This window comes from Podarcis raffonei, chromosome 14 (genome assembly GCF_027172205.1).
Source record: "Podarcis raffonei isolate rPodRaf1 chromosome 14, rPodRaf1.pri, whole genome shotgun sequence".
Lineage (NCBI taxonomy): Eukaryota > Metazoa > Chordata > Lepidosauria > Squamata > Lacertidae > Podarcis > Podarcis raffonei.
The window spans coordinates 36,255,593-36,271,739 of NC_070615.1; positions in this window are offsets into that span (position 1 = coordinate 36,255,593).

Consider the following 16,147-nt stretch of genomic DNA (forward strand, 5'->3'; position numbering starts at 1 on the left):
ATGTTACCTTGTTTTTAAATTCTTTAGTCTTTCCTCTCACTCTATAATTATATCTCTACACTTCTCAAACAGAAAGACATAAAAGCGAGTGCTGGGAGATGGGAATAAAAAGCAGATAAAGTCAAAAGAGGGAAATGCAAATGGGGTGGAGGAAAGCATTAAAGGAAAAAGAAAGACTGTGTGTGAGTATGCGTGCTTTCATTCTCTGCCTTTCTTCAGGGGGCAGAAATATTACCTGTAGCACCTGGTGGGGGTACAAAAGTCATCCCTGTAGTACCAAAACCCATCCAAAGCAATTTGGGGAAAGAATGGTTTATTTTTGCCTCCAAGCACAAGCCCAGAGAAAGGAACAAATAGAAAAAACGAAATCAAAGGGGCCTGATGTATTAAAAAGATGCTGTCAGTATCAGATCAAGGATCCATCTAGTCCAGAATCTTATATTTATTATTTCCATTTATAAATTGCCTACATCTAGAGATCTCAAAGTGGCTTACAGTACAAAGAAAACACACATAAATATATACAATGATTTACATTATAAAGACCAAACACATAAACACTATCCATAGCCGCAAAATCAATATTCATCAATACAGGCAAACAGTGCTTGACCTGGATAGGTCTAGGTACATAAGCAGGGATAGTTCATCTCCAGCACCTGATATTCAGAGGTATATTGCACCTGAAAATTGAGCTTCCATGTAGCTATTATGACTAAGAGCTCTTGGCAGCCATATCCTTCATGCATATAACTAATCCAGGGTTTCTCGAACTTGGGTCTCCAGCTGCTTTTAGAGATGATGGGAATCGTAGTGCAACAACAGCTGGAGACCCAAATTTAGGAAGCCTTGATCATATTCTTTAACAATTTGGTGGGTCAGGGCCCACTACTGGGGTTGTGTCCAGGAGTGCTGCCAGATCTGAAAGGGGCCTTGGCAAGGGCCCCTCCATGCCACCCTGACCACTGTCCCACCTCTGCTTTCTCTCTGCTGCTGTTGCCACCACTATTTCTCTCCCCCATGCTTCCCGGGGCTGCACTGCCTGCCTCATTATGTGGTATTCACATTCTCCTCTGGGCCCAAGATCACCAACCAGACCCATAGCCAATTTGAAAATGAAATGGAGAGGAAGTAGGGTCCTACTTCCCCCTCAGCTCAGTTTTCAAAATGGCTGCCACCGCTGAGATTTCAGTCAAACCACCACTCGGAGCCACATGGCTGGATTGTACAGTGCATTTTTGCCCCTTTATGCAGGTCCTTTACAGAGGGATAAACAGCAGCCAGGGATCTCCTCAGTACATTTTGATCCCTGAGGCGAAGGAGATGATGGTGCCTCCCCCATCCCATGTATAAAATCTGACCAGGCTGGCAGGGACAGATCTACTATGAAACTTCTTGGCAGTGGCGCCCTCCCTGTGGGACGCCCTCCCTTCAGATGTCAAGGAAATAAACAACTACAGTGGTGCCCCGCAAGATGAATGCCTCGCAAAACGAAAAACGCGCAAGACGAAAGGGTTTTTCGGTTTTTGCGTTGCTTCGCTAGACGATTTTCCCTATGGGCTTGCTTCGCAAGACGTTTCGTCTTGCGCGTTTATTTCTTGCGAGTTTGTTTCCTTTTTCTTAAAGCCGCTAAGCTGTTAATAGCCGCTAAGCCGCTAAGCCATTAATAGCAGCTAAGCCGCTAAGCCGTTAATAGCAGCTAAGCCGCTAATAGCCGCTAAGCCGCTAATAGCCGTGCTTCGCAAGGCGAAAAAACCGCAAGACGAAGAGACTCTCGGAACGGATTAATTTCGTCTTGCGAGGCACCACTGTATCTGACTTTTAGAAGACATCTGAAGGAAGCCCTGCCTAGGGAATGTTTTTAAGGACAGGTGTTTTTATTATGTTTTTAGATAGGTTGTAAGCCTCCCAGAGTGGCTGTGGAAACCCACCCAGATGGATGGGGTATAAATTATTATTATTAATCTTAAGCTTCAGGGCGCCTAATCCCAGACGGGCCCCAGAAGCAACTATACTCCGCATTGCTATAGTCCAGTATAGTCCACAGTGTTTCATATATATAACATTTCCCTAATTTTCACACACACACACACACACACCACCCATAACTTGAAAACTGTAAGGCATTCACACCAGTGACTTTGACATGTGAGCTTTTAATCTGAGGTGTAGTAGTAATTTTTTTAAAAAAAATTGTGGTGATCAGTCGTGGAACAGCCCCACTGAAAAAGAAAACAGTGGTTACCCAGACCTTGTTGTTGGTTGCGAAGGGGCACCCATAGCAGTTCATGGGAAGAACACCAAGGGTGAGTTGTTCTTTATTCTCCAGAGCTAAGGATTTAGGAAAACTAAGGTTGCAAGAGAATGGTGTGCAAGTTCAGTTTAGGGACAATGGAACTTCAAGGAAAACACACCTTAAGGCACTCTGGAAGAAGATATAGGAGCACTTCAAATCAATTGCCTATGTGTGTGCCTGGAAAATAATAGCTCTAACTGAAAGGCAACACATGGAGTTTTATGCATTTATCATGGCACTGTATCCCAAATTATTATTATTACATAATCTTGGAAGATTGTATAATCCTAGAAGGGAGAGAGGCTTTGAGGGAGTGTAACTATCATGACTGGACACTGCATTTCTGAATTTTCCACTACATTACTGCTGGAATTGGTCCAGAGGGGCAAAGGTGATCAGCAGTGAAGAAGAGATGGAACCATTCAAAGGCGCCTCAAAATCTGGCCATTACTGGCAGAAAACCTACTTTTCTCTCCTTTGTCAAGGTCTCAGTAACCCAGGCTTTATATTGTTCCAGGAAACAGGCAGGACATCTTAAAGAAATAGAACAAAACACGTCTAAGAAATCTGGTTTCGTTCTCCCACTCTTTCCAATAGTCTCTCCAACAGGAAAAAACCCATAAAAGACCATAGAAGCTTCTGGCAGCCTACTGACATTTGAAATGTCAAAGCTATTTTTACGGCCATCTCCCAAAATTCTCATCTCTCCCCCACACCAATTGCTGAAGATATCCAGGTCTCATCGGCTTCTCAGGGCTAGCTATCTCACTTGTTTTAAAGGGGGGGGGAGCACACACACACACACACACACAACTCTTCCTATTTCAGAAGTAAGTCAAATAAACTGGGACTTATGACAAACAGAGCCCAGGAAGATTCCAGATCCTGTGTGGGAGCGGTCAACTACAGGAAGTGACCGGCCAGAATTAGGAGAGAAGTCACTGCAGGTTCGTTTCAGATCTTGAGGTGGGGATGTGTATTTGTTCTCAAATTCTTACATTGGCCAAGTTTGTGTGACATGGTAAGCCAAGGGGGTGGTTCTAGGCCCCATGGCACCCAACCAGTAAAGGATATGAATGTGGGATCTGCCAGAGAAGGGGTAGGAGGACCTTGTGGTTGGAAGTGGGGAAGAGTTCAGACAGTAAAGAGGAAGAGGGTCCCATTGTGCAGTTGCTGGATGTCCTTGTAAGAGGATGAGTTGATGGAGGCAGTTCCTGCCCCACTTCCTGAGAGCAAAATTCCAAGGGAGCTGAGCCAGCCAGGAGGCAGACTTAAGAGTCGGAGGGCTGGATTTGGGCTTGTTTATCGATTGATTTATTACATCTATAGCCCACCTTTCCTCCAAGGAGCTCAAGGTGGTGTACATTGTCCTCATCCTCCCCTCTTTCTCCTCACAACAATCCTATGAGGTAGATTAGGCTGAGAGCAGGTGACAGCCCAAGGCCACCCATTAAGCTTCATAGCTATAGCCCAGCAATGCTGGAAGGAGGGATGAGGGAGGAATTTGAATCAGTTCTCAAAGGAGAATCTATAAAACCCGCACTTTCTGAAACACCAAAGAACTGAAGCACAGTCATCCTTTGACAGTCACACATATATTAACGTTGAAATTCAGTTGTGCAGCTAGCCACAAAAATGCACATATTTGGGCAACGTCTGCATAAAAATGAAGGTAAGGGTTAAAATAACATACAAAATGCATTATATTTGCTTGCAAAAATGTACTGCATACAGAATGTGTTTTCGGGAAGAAATTTGCTCTAAAACACATGAATTTTCATGTGGATTTCTTTTTTTAAAAAAGCAAATTGCTTCAGGAATGTGTAGAACTGGATTTTGGGCTGGAAAAATGAGAAACCGAGAGGACTGAAGCGAACAGATCCTTCCACCCTTGTCTAGAGGGCCACAGATTCCTCACCCCTGCTGTAAACTCTATAAATGGTTTATTTTCATTTGAAACAAACAAACAAAATATTTCACTTGGCATTTATGTGGCAACAGCTCTAAAGGTAGCTGAGCAAAAAGAGCCACAATGAGACTTTTCAAAGCTTACAGCATGGATGGGGACCCTGTGGCCATCCAGACGTTGTTAGATTACAATTCCCATCATCCCCAACCATTCATTCATGTTGTCTGGGGCTGATGGAGTCCAACAATATCCAAAGCAGCGGTTTTCAACCTGTGGGTCCCCAAATGTTGTTGGACTACAACTCCCATCATCCCTGAGCTCTGGCCTTGCTAGCTAGGGGTGATGGGAGTTGTAGTTCAACAACATCTGGGGCCCCACAGGTTGAGAAAGGCTGATCCAAAGGGTCACAAGCTCCCCATCCCTGGCCTGCAGTTTTAAAAATGCCAGGTGGTTTTGTTTGTTGATAAGCTGCTCCTGGAACACCTGCATTTGCAAATTTAGTTGCAAAGAAAAGCCCATGGCTGCAGTTGCAGCTTGACATCGCAAACCTTTGCAAACTGCTTTGAGGTTTTATTACAATCAAGTAATATATAAATTTTGTGAAATAAAATAGATAAATCCTATGGAAATTTATTCAGGAATTTTCTTGGGAGGTGGGGGAAGAAGTTAGATTCAGTTCACATATAAAGATGAACCAACCTAATTTGCACTTTTTGAAACAATCTGCAAACGTAAAACACAGCCATCCTTCAAAAAACGCACTTGTCTGAAGTTTTCAATTCAATTTTTAAGCCAAATTATACATATACTAGGGTAAAGTGTGCATGGAAATGCCAAGATTTGTGTGAATAAGATGCAGAAATGCATTACAGCAGGGGAAATTACTTTGTAAGCATAGATACATCAGGCAAAATCGCACACAAAAAATTGTATATCGGTCAGCTTTCACCCCAAACACACAAACACAAGTTTTTGCAAGCGCTTTCAAGGGAATTCTCAGAAAAGTTTGATCCCTTTTCAGGTGAGCAACAGGATGCTTATGCATGTCTGCAAAATCCAACCATCCTGGTCACCCCCAAGGCAAATTTAATGGAGTACATTATGCAGAATTCTGGACCTTAAGCTCTTCCTAGATGTTTTCTCAAATGAGGAAGGATCTCCTCTTTTCCTCTCTCTTAACCTGCGCCATGTTTTCATTCTTGTTCTCCCTGTACAGCCACGTTTCATTTCAGGACCCTCCAGTTTGCAGAGATGACATCATCCAAGGTAATGAGCTATCAAGGCAGAAAAAAAAGAGTTCCACACTCCAGAAAACTCACATCTCAAAAGGGTAGGGGGAGGACAAGAAATGTCACACCATCAGCGCTGAAGGGGTTGAGCTAGCTGGTGTTCCGACTCCAGGGCTCTGTTTTGTTTCCTCTTCTTCTTCTTTAATTGCATGTTGCTTAATTACTGCCGTTATGCTTTCTGATCACTAGCAAGCGAGGACAAAATTGAAGAGGATTATATAAAAAATGAAAGTATGTAGGAAAGGAAGCAGCAACTGATGAGTACACAAAAGAGTTTTCTTCTATGCTGGCTTGAAATATTTGAAGAACCAAGCCAGGCACAAACTACATGCAACCTTCCTGCCAGGTGGCGGCTGTCATTTTGAATGAAAAGCAGCAGCGAGAGACTGGGATCAGAAGCACGAGCCTTTCCCTCCCTTCCAACTGTGCTCTCAGAGGACCCCTCCAAAATGGAGTCATACCCACTCCATACATTTAAAGCATTTTCATACTACTTCAACAAGCAGTGCTGGGAACTGTAGTTCTGTGAGGGGTAAACCACAGTGTGGGTGCATTCTGAAATGTATCATTGATGCGATAACAGTGCATTAGCGGTGAATTTAAACTAGACCATCCACATGGCATGCCTCTTTATTAGTTGCTCAGCGATGCTTCCCCACTGTTATCACATTATTGCCATTGGGAGGGGCATTCTTAAAGTACCATATAGTGAGAAAAAAGTGGGAGGATTTGGGTTATAAAAACATATGTACAGGATTTCAGCAGCAAACTTTTTTCCCCTGATTGGAAAAAAAGCAGCATGTCCACCCTAAAACTTTTACAGGTGAGAATAGTATTGCAACCGGTATCATGCGTAACCATCTGAATACCATCATGAGCACAAACCACCACAAAATCACAATAAAAGGACCTATGGGTTGGCTCAAGAGCACTCACTTTCCCAGCTTATTTTCCTTTTTTGGAAAATATAATATGGGGAACTCATATTTCCCAGCCCCATGGATGGGAAAGGACCTGGCTGGGGGAATTTCGAGTGGACAAAGGCACTGGCAGAACCCTCTGGGGGGTTTTGGCAGTTACCATAATGCCCCAGTGCAGCGGCGTAGCGTGGGTTGTCAGCACCCGGGGAGCCAGGTAGGGGCAGAGAGCTGCGAGTGCGAGCGCGCCCCCCCCAGATGTTGCGCCCGGTGCAGCCGGCCCCCCTGCACCCCCCACGCTACGCCACTGCCCCAGTGCAGCCGCTACAATAGGGTAGAGATGTGGGCAGGATGGGGAGAACACAGGGAGAACAGGGGTGGCCCAAGATGTTTTGGTCCCTGGGGAGAAATGCCTCACTGCCTCCCCCACGTTGGGAAGAGCATGGAACTGCAAGGACTTCCCCTCAAGGAGTCCAGGCAAAGCCTCATCACCCTGTTGGGTGGAGGAGGTGGGAAACTAGCAGCAATGCTGGGCTGTGAAATGCCTCCCCTCTTGCTGAGCTGGCAGAGCTTCGCTGCTGGTCCCTCTCTGCCCCTGGGGGTAGGGGAGACAAGCAGCAAAGCTGGGCGGCAGAACTCTGTGCTACTGTGCCGCTGCCACAGCCTACCTTACCTGGGTTTCTTCTCCAGTGGCGGTGGGGCAAGCGGGATGTCTGTGGAGGCACCAGCTCTTGCATTTCTGCCACCTGAGGCAGCTGTTTCACCCTGCCTCATGGGTGGGCCGGCTCTAGAGGAGGAGAGCACACACAGCCTCTGCATCCAGGTAATCAAGAAGCAGATGGAGCTCTATCAGGGCAAAAGCACTTGAGGAGAGGGTGGAGCAGAGATTATGGAAATTATAGTCCACCATTTTGCCTACCCCTAGACTGCAGGCAGAGTCCACCTCTTGCTGCATGTGAATACTGTGTCTTGTCTGAACCTTATTGCTATCTTCTTCCAAGCAGTGGAGAACAGCATTCACAAACAAAGTAGGTACTTGTCCCCACTAGGGATAGACGAATGCTTTCTCTCAGTTTTCCAGTTTGCCAACTGCAAGTTCAGTTCTCCACATTTCTGTACCTGTTTGCAATGTTCTTTCTCATGAAAATTAATCAGCGTGAATGTTGCTTAACATACACATTTTTGCAGGGCAATTTGCTTGGGTAGAATGCATTTTATGTTCTTTAGACCAATATATGCATTTATAAGCACACTTTACCCTAGTATGTGCATTTTTGTACACATTACTAGGCTGGATAACTGCATTGTGAAATTCAGGAAAGAGTGGCTTTTGAAAGGATGGCTGGGCTTTGTATTGTTTTGGAAAGGTCAAACTAGGTAAGTTCACCTTCAAATGTGAACTGAATGTATTCCGACTTCACCATCATGCCCTGATTGCCAGGCTTCTGCAGGATCAAGCCAAAAAAGTCTGCACACCAACTCTCAGAGAGCAGTCTCAGAGGGAGAAAAACAACAGGAAGCTTGACTGAATGAAGCAGAGACCAAGGTGAAGAGTGGCAGGTACTCAGATGACTCAAAGGGCTGCGTTGTGTCTCTATCATGGCAGAAAATTGCCCATCAGATAGATGTGATCAGCCCAATAATGCACGTCTGGAAAGGCTATTAAGGCACATTACGGGCTGGGAAAACAGGAAGCACAGCTGCCAGGCAAAGCCTCTTAATCCACATCCATTTGCTAGCTCTGTCTGTATTTCAGCCAAGTGGAGAAGAGGGTAGGGGAAATTACATAGCGACTCTCCATGTTAGCAAATTATGTGTATACATAGAATTATAGAGCTCAAGGGGGCCTTGGAGGTCATCTAATCTAAGCCCTTGTCCAGTGCAGAGGTCCTAGGGCATCTTCAGCAGGTGCAGCTTCTGCTAGGCTCATTTCCAGAAAAATTGCTGAAAGCTGCTTTGCAGGCAGAGTCACAATTCTTATCAACTACTGCAGCTAAGCGTGTCTCATTCCTGTTTAATGTCCAGCCTTGGGAAACTTGACTGCCTCCCTTAATCCCACTATTGCTGGCATTGCAGAAAGGACAGCGATGCCCCTTTTCGGATATCTTAGCTGCCTACCTATTAAATTTGAACTGGCTCCAAGAGCAACGGTTGAAATGTGACCCTTTCTGCAAGTGTTCGCCTAAGCAGATGTCTCATACCCTTCGGCTGCATACACACCGAACAGTTAAAGCACATGACTTTCCCCAAAGAATCCTGGGAACTGTAGCTTATTAAGAGTGCTGGGAACTGCAGTTCTGTAAGGGGTAAAACTACAGCTCCCAGGATTCTTTGGGAGAAGTCATGTGCTTTAAATTGACAGTCAGTCTCTTCAACACAGCTCGTGTTCTGCCTCCCCACTGAAACCACAGACTAAATGTCCTGTGAAGAGCTGACCTCTTGTCTTAGTACATGATTTTGCTGCCTCATTTGCCTTTAGTAATAAACATAGCATATTGGAGGAGAGACTTGAAGCTGGCTTCCCCATTGGCTGGTGTCAAACTGACAAGTGACATTAAGCCCCAGGCCCTATTGGCAAACACAAGCAAACAAACACACACACCATGGTAAATTTACTTCCAAAGGTAATATTTTACATAAGAAAAAGAGGATTTTCCAGGAGCTGGAGAGAAATTGCCTGGCACAAGGAACTGCTGCCTGTCTTGGCTCAAATTCATATATGGATATATGTATTTAGACATATATATATATATGTAGATATTTAGCAAAGTAGACCTTAAAACTATCAACATTAACTCTCAGCTTGCCATGGAACAGACTCCCTCAGGTGGTGGTGGTCTCTCCTTCACTGGAGGTTTTTAAGCAGAGGGTGGGTGGCCATCTGTCAGGAATTCTGTACTATGATTCCTGCATTGCAGGGGTTGGACTTGATGACCTTTGGGATCCCTTCCAGCTCTACAGTTCTATGATTCTATGAATAGAGAGCCAGGCTAGAGAACTTACCATTGTTATCTTAGTTTCTTTTTTAGATAGAGAAAGGCGTAAAAATGTGTTTACCTTGAAATAAAACTAACATTACTGATCTGAGGTGGAGTGGAGGGCTTTGCCCTGAAAGGCGCAAGATTCCTCCTTTCTTTTTATGGTTCTTGAAACCAGATTTGGAGCCAACATCAAACTTAGTCAGACTACTGGCCTATCTAGCTCACTATTGTCTATTGGCAATTATTATTAGCGAATGGGTGGCACTGTGGTCTAAACCACTGAGCCTCTTGGGCTTGCCGATCATAAGGTTAGCAGTTCAAGTCCGTGCAATGGGGTGAGCTCCCATTGCTCTGTCCCAGCTCCTGCCAACCTAGCAGTTTGAAAGCACGCCAGTGCAAGTAGATAAATAGCTACCACTACAGCAGGAAGGTAAACGATGTTTCCATGCACTCTGGCTATTGTCACGGTGTCCCATTGCACATGCTGGCCACATGACCCGGAAAGCTGTCTGTGGACAAACGCCAACTCCCTCGGCCTGAAAGCGAGATGAGCACCACAACCTCATAGTCACCTTTGACTGGACTTAACCGTCCAGGGGTCCTTTACCTTTATTTTACCTGTCAATTGGCAAGTGGCTCTCCAGGGTTTCCGGCACAGTATCTGTCCTGGAGATGCCAAGGATTGAACTTGGGACTTTCTGCATGCAAAGATGTTCTGCCACTGAGCTACAGCCCTTCCTCAAATAAACTCCTTCAGAGTACTGTTCTGTGTAAAGTACATAGCTGTCAACTTACAGATTTGAAAATAAGGGACCAGCAGCCTCGAAAATAAGGAATCAGCAGCCAAAATAAGGGATTTTAGTCAACCAGCTGAAATGCGAAGTTAAAAGGGAACAGATAATTTTGGAGAGCAGCTCCGGTTTTTAGCCCTTCGTTTCCAGAGGTTGCTGCTCTGATGAAACAGTGCGATTAAATAACTACAAGCAGCAACCACTTTTCGCACAAAACGAAGTCCAAGCTACGAAGATGCTGCTGCAGTTCTGTATCTTTTCTCTCGTGCTCCATCTGCAGCTCTCAGTTCCATCAGGCGGGGTGGGAGATGGGGGGGGAATGGCGCCCAAAGTAAACCCGCAGATCAGACCATCTATGCTAGTCTACCACTACAAATCTACAAAGCGCTTGCGGTCCTTCTTCCGCTTCCCCCCTCTGTGGTTAGCCCTTGGAACACCCGCCCGCGCCTCCACCTCCGCCGCCTCCTCCTCCTCCTCCTCTGCTCTCTGAACTGCTTTCTCTATGGTTGCCCTCGCTCGCCTCTCAAGGCTCCGCAGCAATTCATAGGCCGTGCCAGGCTGCCCATCTCATCTAGGTCCTTTGGCGGTGCAGCCGCAGTACGGCCTAGGGGGAGTGGCGGCAGTAGCAACGGGCAGAGGGGAGGCCCCAGGCAGAGACGCTCAGTTCGGCGGCCACAAGGAGGATGGCGGCAGAAGGCCCTGAGGCTCCCGCCAGTCCCAGCAGGAAGGGGCTCCCGGGGGCAGAGGCTGGTGAGAGGAGGCTGGAAGAGGGCGGGCCGGGCAGCCAAGCAACACAGTTGGAGCCTCCCTCCTCCGTGGCAGGCAGGGAGGGAGGGAGAGGAGCTGCTTCCTTAGAAACATGGAAAATTTAAGGGACATCATCAATAAGCGACAGCAGCGGGACACGGCGCTGGGATAAGGGAATTTCCTGCCAAATAAGGGACGGTTGACAGCTATGGTAAAGTAGGACATGTAGGTACCCTAGCAGTGAATAGATTAATGGCAAATGGCTTCTGAGGACCTCTGTTCTTCTCTTCCTTTGCATCATTTCATGTATCTGACGAACTGGACCCAGTCTGCAAAAGCTGCATCCATAATACATTTGTCAAGCTTCTTTGTTGATTTTGCTGTAACAGACTAGCATGGCTACCCCTTTAGAAATCTTTCTGTGTGTTTGTCTCTTACACCCTCCTGTACACCCACACTCTCTCTTCCCTTTTTCACACAAATGCAAAACAAAAACGTCTCAGTAAAGAAGAGATTTTTATTTCCCCTCCCCAAGAAATGTGGTTCCAGTACAACATTAGTGAGAGGGCATATGAAAAACAGAAAAATATATATGTATAAAGATTGTATTCATGGCACTTTGATAACAGAAACCGCCAACTTCTTACAGATCCTTGATTTCCCCCACACACACCCAAACATTCCTCATTTGATATAAAGAATTTCATCACAAGGGTAGTTATCGTTGTCATTTCAGTAGAAGTTGTGCAACAGGCTGGCAGAGTGGAGAAATGCAACAGTGGTTTTTTAAAGGGTCTGTGCAAATAGAAGAGGGGAGAGGAGCAGGCAACTCTGGAGTCGAAAGCTTAAAAAAAATTAATTGATACATTTCCATGTGTAAAACAGACAGTGTGATCCAGTGAAGGTGTTACTGCAGCTGTCTGAAGTTGGGACTCATAGAAGATTGCAGAAACAACTCCAATACCTTGACAAAATTACAATATGTGCCCCCCCCCATGTTGGCCCAATGCATTTTGCTGTCTGAGCTGGAGCAGCAAATCTACCCACCACAAAACACACACACCAAGTGAATGGTACAAATTGTCTTGGCACCTGATAATCCCACAAACACCTTGCCCACTCCTTGCACTCCTTGAGCGTCAACATGCAATCATAACAAACTAAATGGCAAGCCCTTTAATGGCAGCCAAAATTGGTTACCTGAGGCAGTAGCCTTAGTTTGTCTAAATCAGGGCCAGCCCTGGCTGCTATGATATTCCTTGTGTCCCAGCTTCAGATACATCAGGACTGACTCTGAGAGCTGATGCAGATATAACTGCAGCCAGCTCAACCATGCAAGCTGCAACCTTTCCTGTCTGCCCAAGTAGATCACCACTGGTGTCAACAGTGGTTTGCAGAGGTCCAGCTCTGCAATGCCCACTCCAGTTCTAATTGCATTTCCTTTCTGCTGAAAGATTTGCAAGAGTAACAGGGGAACAGTGCTTGTTGGAGTCCCCACCATGACCATATTTTGTTATTCTCTTAAAAGTGAGGCTGGAAAACAGATGAGGTGGAAAGCTAATTGCTGTCTTTTTGTCCACCCAAAAACTGGTGGGATGCTGAATTGGAAAGACACCATAATGGGTACTTTTAGTGTGGACAGCTATGGTCACACCATCTCAAAAAAGGGTATCATTTAACTTGTAAAGATGTAAAAAGAGCAACCAAAAGAAAAATGTGGTTGGCGGATGGGTGGGTCAGGGCATCAGAACCTTGAAGGAAAGGCTATAGCATTGGAGTGGGGAGAAAGACAATTTAACCAAGAGACATTATTGCATTTTTAAAAGACTAATGCATGGTGTGGAGACTGAATAGAAATAAATGTTTTTTCCTCTGACAAAGAATGTTACATCTCAGGGTCGCCTAATGAAATTGACTGGCAGGAGAATCATAGCAAGCAAAATGAAGTACTTCCTCACATAGCAGATAAATAACTTGATGGAATTCACAGAACCAAGATATGCTGTTGGTCACTAGCTGAAATGGTTTCTAAAAGGGTTTAGACAAATTAACGGAGGAGAAATCTAATCAATGGCTAATAGTCATGACGGCTGCTGGACTCTCAAGGTTCAGAGGCAGCTGATGGGGAGCAGCAGCAAGAGAGAGCAATTGCCTTGAAGCCCTGCTTAGGTTTGGAAGCTTTCCAGAGATATCTGGCTGGCCACTGTGAGAATAGGATGCTGGACTAGATGGACCCTTTGGTCTGATCCAGCAGCCAGGTTCTTATTGTGTTCTGATCAGACGGCACTAAATATTAGGGAAAGTGTTTGCAAAATTAATTACAAGCGTCCATCCAATTACTTGCAATTAACTAACACATGACTCCATATATGTGTGGCACTGGGAAATACCGTATTTGTCGCTCTATAAGATGCACCAGACCACAGGACGCACCTAGTTTTTGGAGGAGGAAAACAAGAAAAAAATATATTCTGAATCTCAGAAGCCAGAACAGCAAGAGGGATCGCTGTGCAGTGAAAGCAGCAATCCCTCTTGCTGTTCTGGCTTCTGGGATAGCTGTGCAGCCTGCATTCACTCCATAAGATGCACACACATTTCCCCTTACTTTTTAGGACGGAAAAAGTGAGTCTTATAGAGCAAAAAATACGGTAATTCAATTCAATCCAAACCCAGAAATGGCAGGCGAGAGCTGGAGAGGCGAGAGCTGGAGAGAGGGGGGCCACCTGTCTCATCACTGCATTTTCCCTAAGGAGCTCAATGTGGTGCATTTATTTCATCTGTTTGTTAAATTTAGATCCCACCCTCCTTCCCAAAAGAGGCCAGGGCAAGATGGTTTTTCCTCTCTCAATATTATCCTCCTAAAACCCTGTAAGGTAACATAGGCTGAGAGTTGGTGACTGGCCCAGCAAGCTCCATGGCCAAGTAGGGATTTGAACCCTGGTCTCCCAAAGTCATAGTCCAACACTAACCCAGCCTTTCTCAACCTTGGCTCCCCACATGTTGTTGGACTGCAACTCCCACTATTCCTAGCCAGCATGGCCAGTGGTCTGGGATGATGGGAGTAGTGTGCTCTAACCACTACACCATGTCTAGAGAGTTGCATGTTCCAGCATCACTCTGTCTCCCACCAATGTGGAGCCTCATCACCTGGACGCTTCCCACTGCAGCCAGGACTAGACGGTTAAGAACTTTGATTAAGTAGATAGTATTGGAAAGCAAACAAACAATCTTTTGACCCATGTGGTAGTGATGTGATGGCTGGAGTGGTCCAAGCAGATGCTTTTTTTTTCAGCTGGAGGAAGGAAACCTAGGAAGCAGATGTCATTTGCAAGTAACACCAACTTAGTTTCCATTAAGCCAAGCTATGGCAACGGAGTCCAGTGTGATGAAACCACACCAGTTTGTGCATAAAATGTTCCACCTTCCAAGAACATGGCCAAATTTAGCTGATTAGAAGCAGAGAGAAAAGGTGTGATCGGAAGCAGGAACTCAGCCAAGCTAGAAGGTCAAGCTCAGCACTACGGCCTCCACTGATTGGCAGAAAGTGCATTGCCAGCCTCATTGCCTGCAGCAGCACTTACGGTACATTATGCCAGCCCTGCAGAGGCATGACTACTAGCAGCTGCCCAATGACAGTAGATCAGGACCTGCAGATGGGTAGCAAGGCCACATCAGGTGGATCTCAGCAAAGCTGTTGCTGCCATGTTGGATTCCACCTTAGGCTGGCCAGACCAAAGGAGCACTACATGTGTGTCTGGATGAGGATGTGTTCTTCTGATGAGATGCTCATTTTATCAACATCCACAAGCACTGCAAAGTGGCAGGGGAATGGAATGGGCCATTAAAAATAATAATAATAAGGTACGTAATTCCTGCCACCCACATGCTTGTGCCTTTCTCCTGCCATACTGCAGGGCTGATTTGCATTTAGTAGCAATGCTAAAGGAACACTGTGCTCTGTGAATTGCCATTTTGGGATTCATAACGTGCCTTATCAGCTCTGTAAGGTATAAATCAAATGTGAAAATGGGTCCCATGTTGTAGCCTGGGAGTCAGAGGTGGGTCTCTGGTTTCAACCAGACCACTTCTCTATGCCAGGGGTAGGGGGGCAAATTCTGGGCAATCTTCTGGAGGCCACATGTCAGTGCAGGATGGGACCAAAAGAAAAGGCAGATGGAGCAATTAATATAAATTTTACCTGTGCATGGTAAGCTTGTCTCTACACACACACACCCCTCTCTAGCCTCCATGTGTGCAAGAACACATTCCAACCAGGCAAAAACGAAACAAAACTACCCAAAGAGTGCAAAATGGGGCCAGTGAGGGGTGTGGCAACCCAGAAGAAGACAGCTTTCTATGTTCATAAATCATCCAGAATGATGAAGCCCAACTTTAATCACCTGCAGTTTTGCCCTCAAGGCAACAGCTGCAGTGGCACAGGGAACTGGCACCTGACCAACAGAATTCCTAGCTGAACTCCACAGTGCCGGGCATATTTTTTGTGTGTCCTTCACTGAAGTTATAAATGCTTGTACAGATGATATATTTCTAAGGGCACCGCTTATGTGTTGCAGCAGTGAACCAAACCAATCCAAATAAACAAGGTAACTTCTAGAAGGGGCTTTTGCTGCAAGAGCTTAGGATCCTTCCTTATACTAAGTCAGACTTTTGGTCTAGGTAACTCAGTACTTTCTACACTGACTGGCAGCAGCTCCCCAGGGTTTCAGGCAAGGAATCTTTCCCAGTCTACCTGGGGATCCCGAAGATTGAACCTGGAATCAACATCCAAAGCAGGTGTTTTGCCATTAAGCTACTGCCCAAATTCAGAGCCAAGTACATGTACATACATCAGCAAAGGAAGATAGCAGAGCTCATCCCACAGCAGAAATAAATGCATGAGATCCCAAAGCTGGGCATATCTGTATGCACCCCCAAGTCTTTTGAAGTTTGCCTGTTGGCTTGTGGACTTGAAGATCATGCAGGGATGTCAACAAAACTGTATACAGATCTCTCCAGCCCAGGAAATGCCATGCATTGCACTCAGCTGCTGGAGGGGGGGGGTCATATTTGATTACCCGGTGCCCAGAAATAGAGAAAACAGACCTGCTATTGGCAGCCTAATTATAGAAAGTCCGCCTGTCTTTTGCAACAGTGGAACAGCAAGGGGTTAACCGTGGCAGGTTATTGCTCTATTATGCAGGCAAACAAAGGATCTTC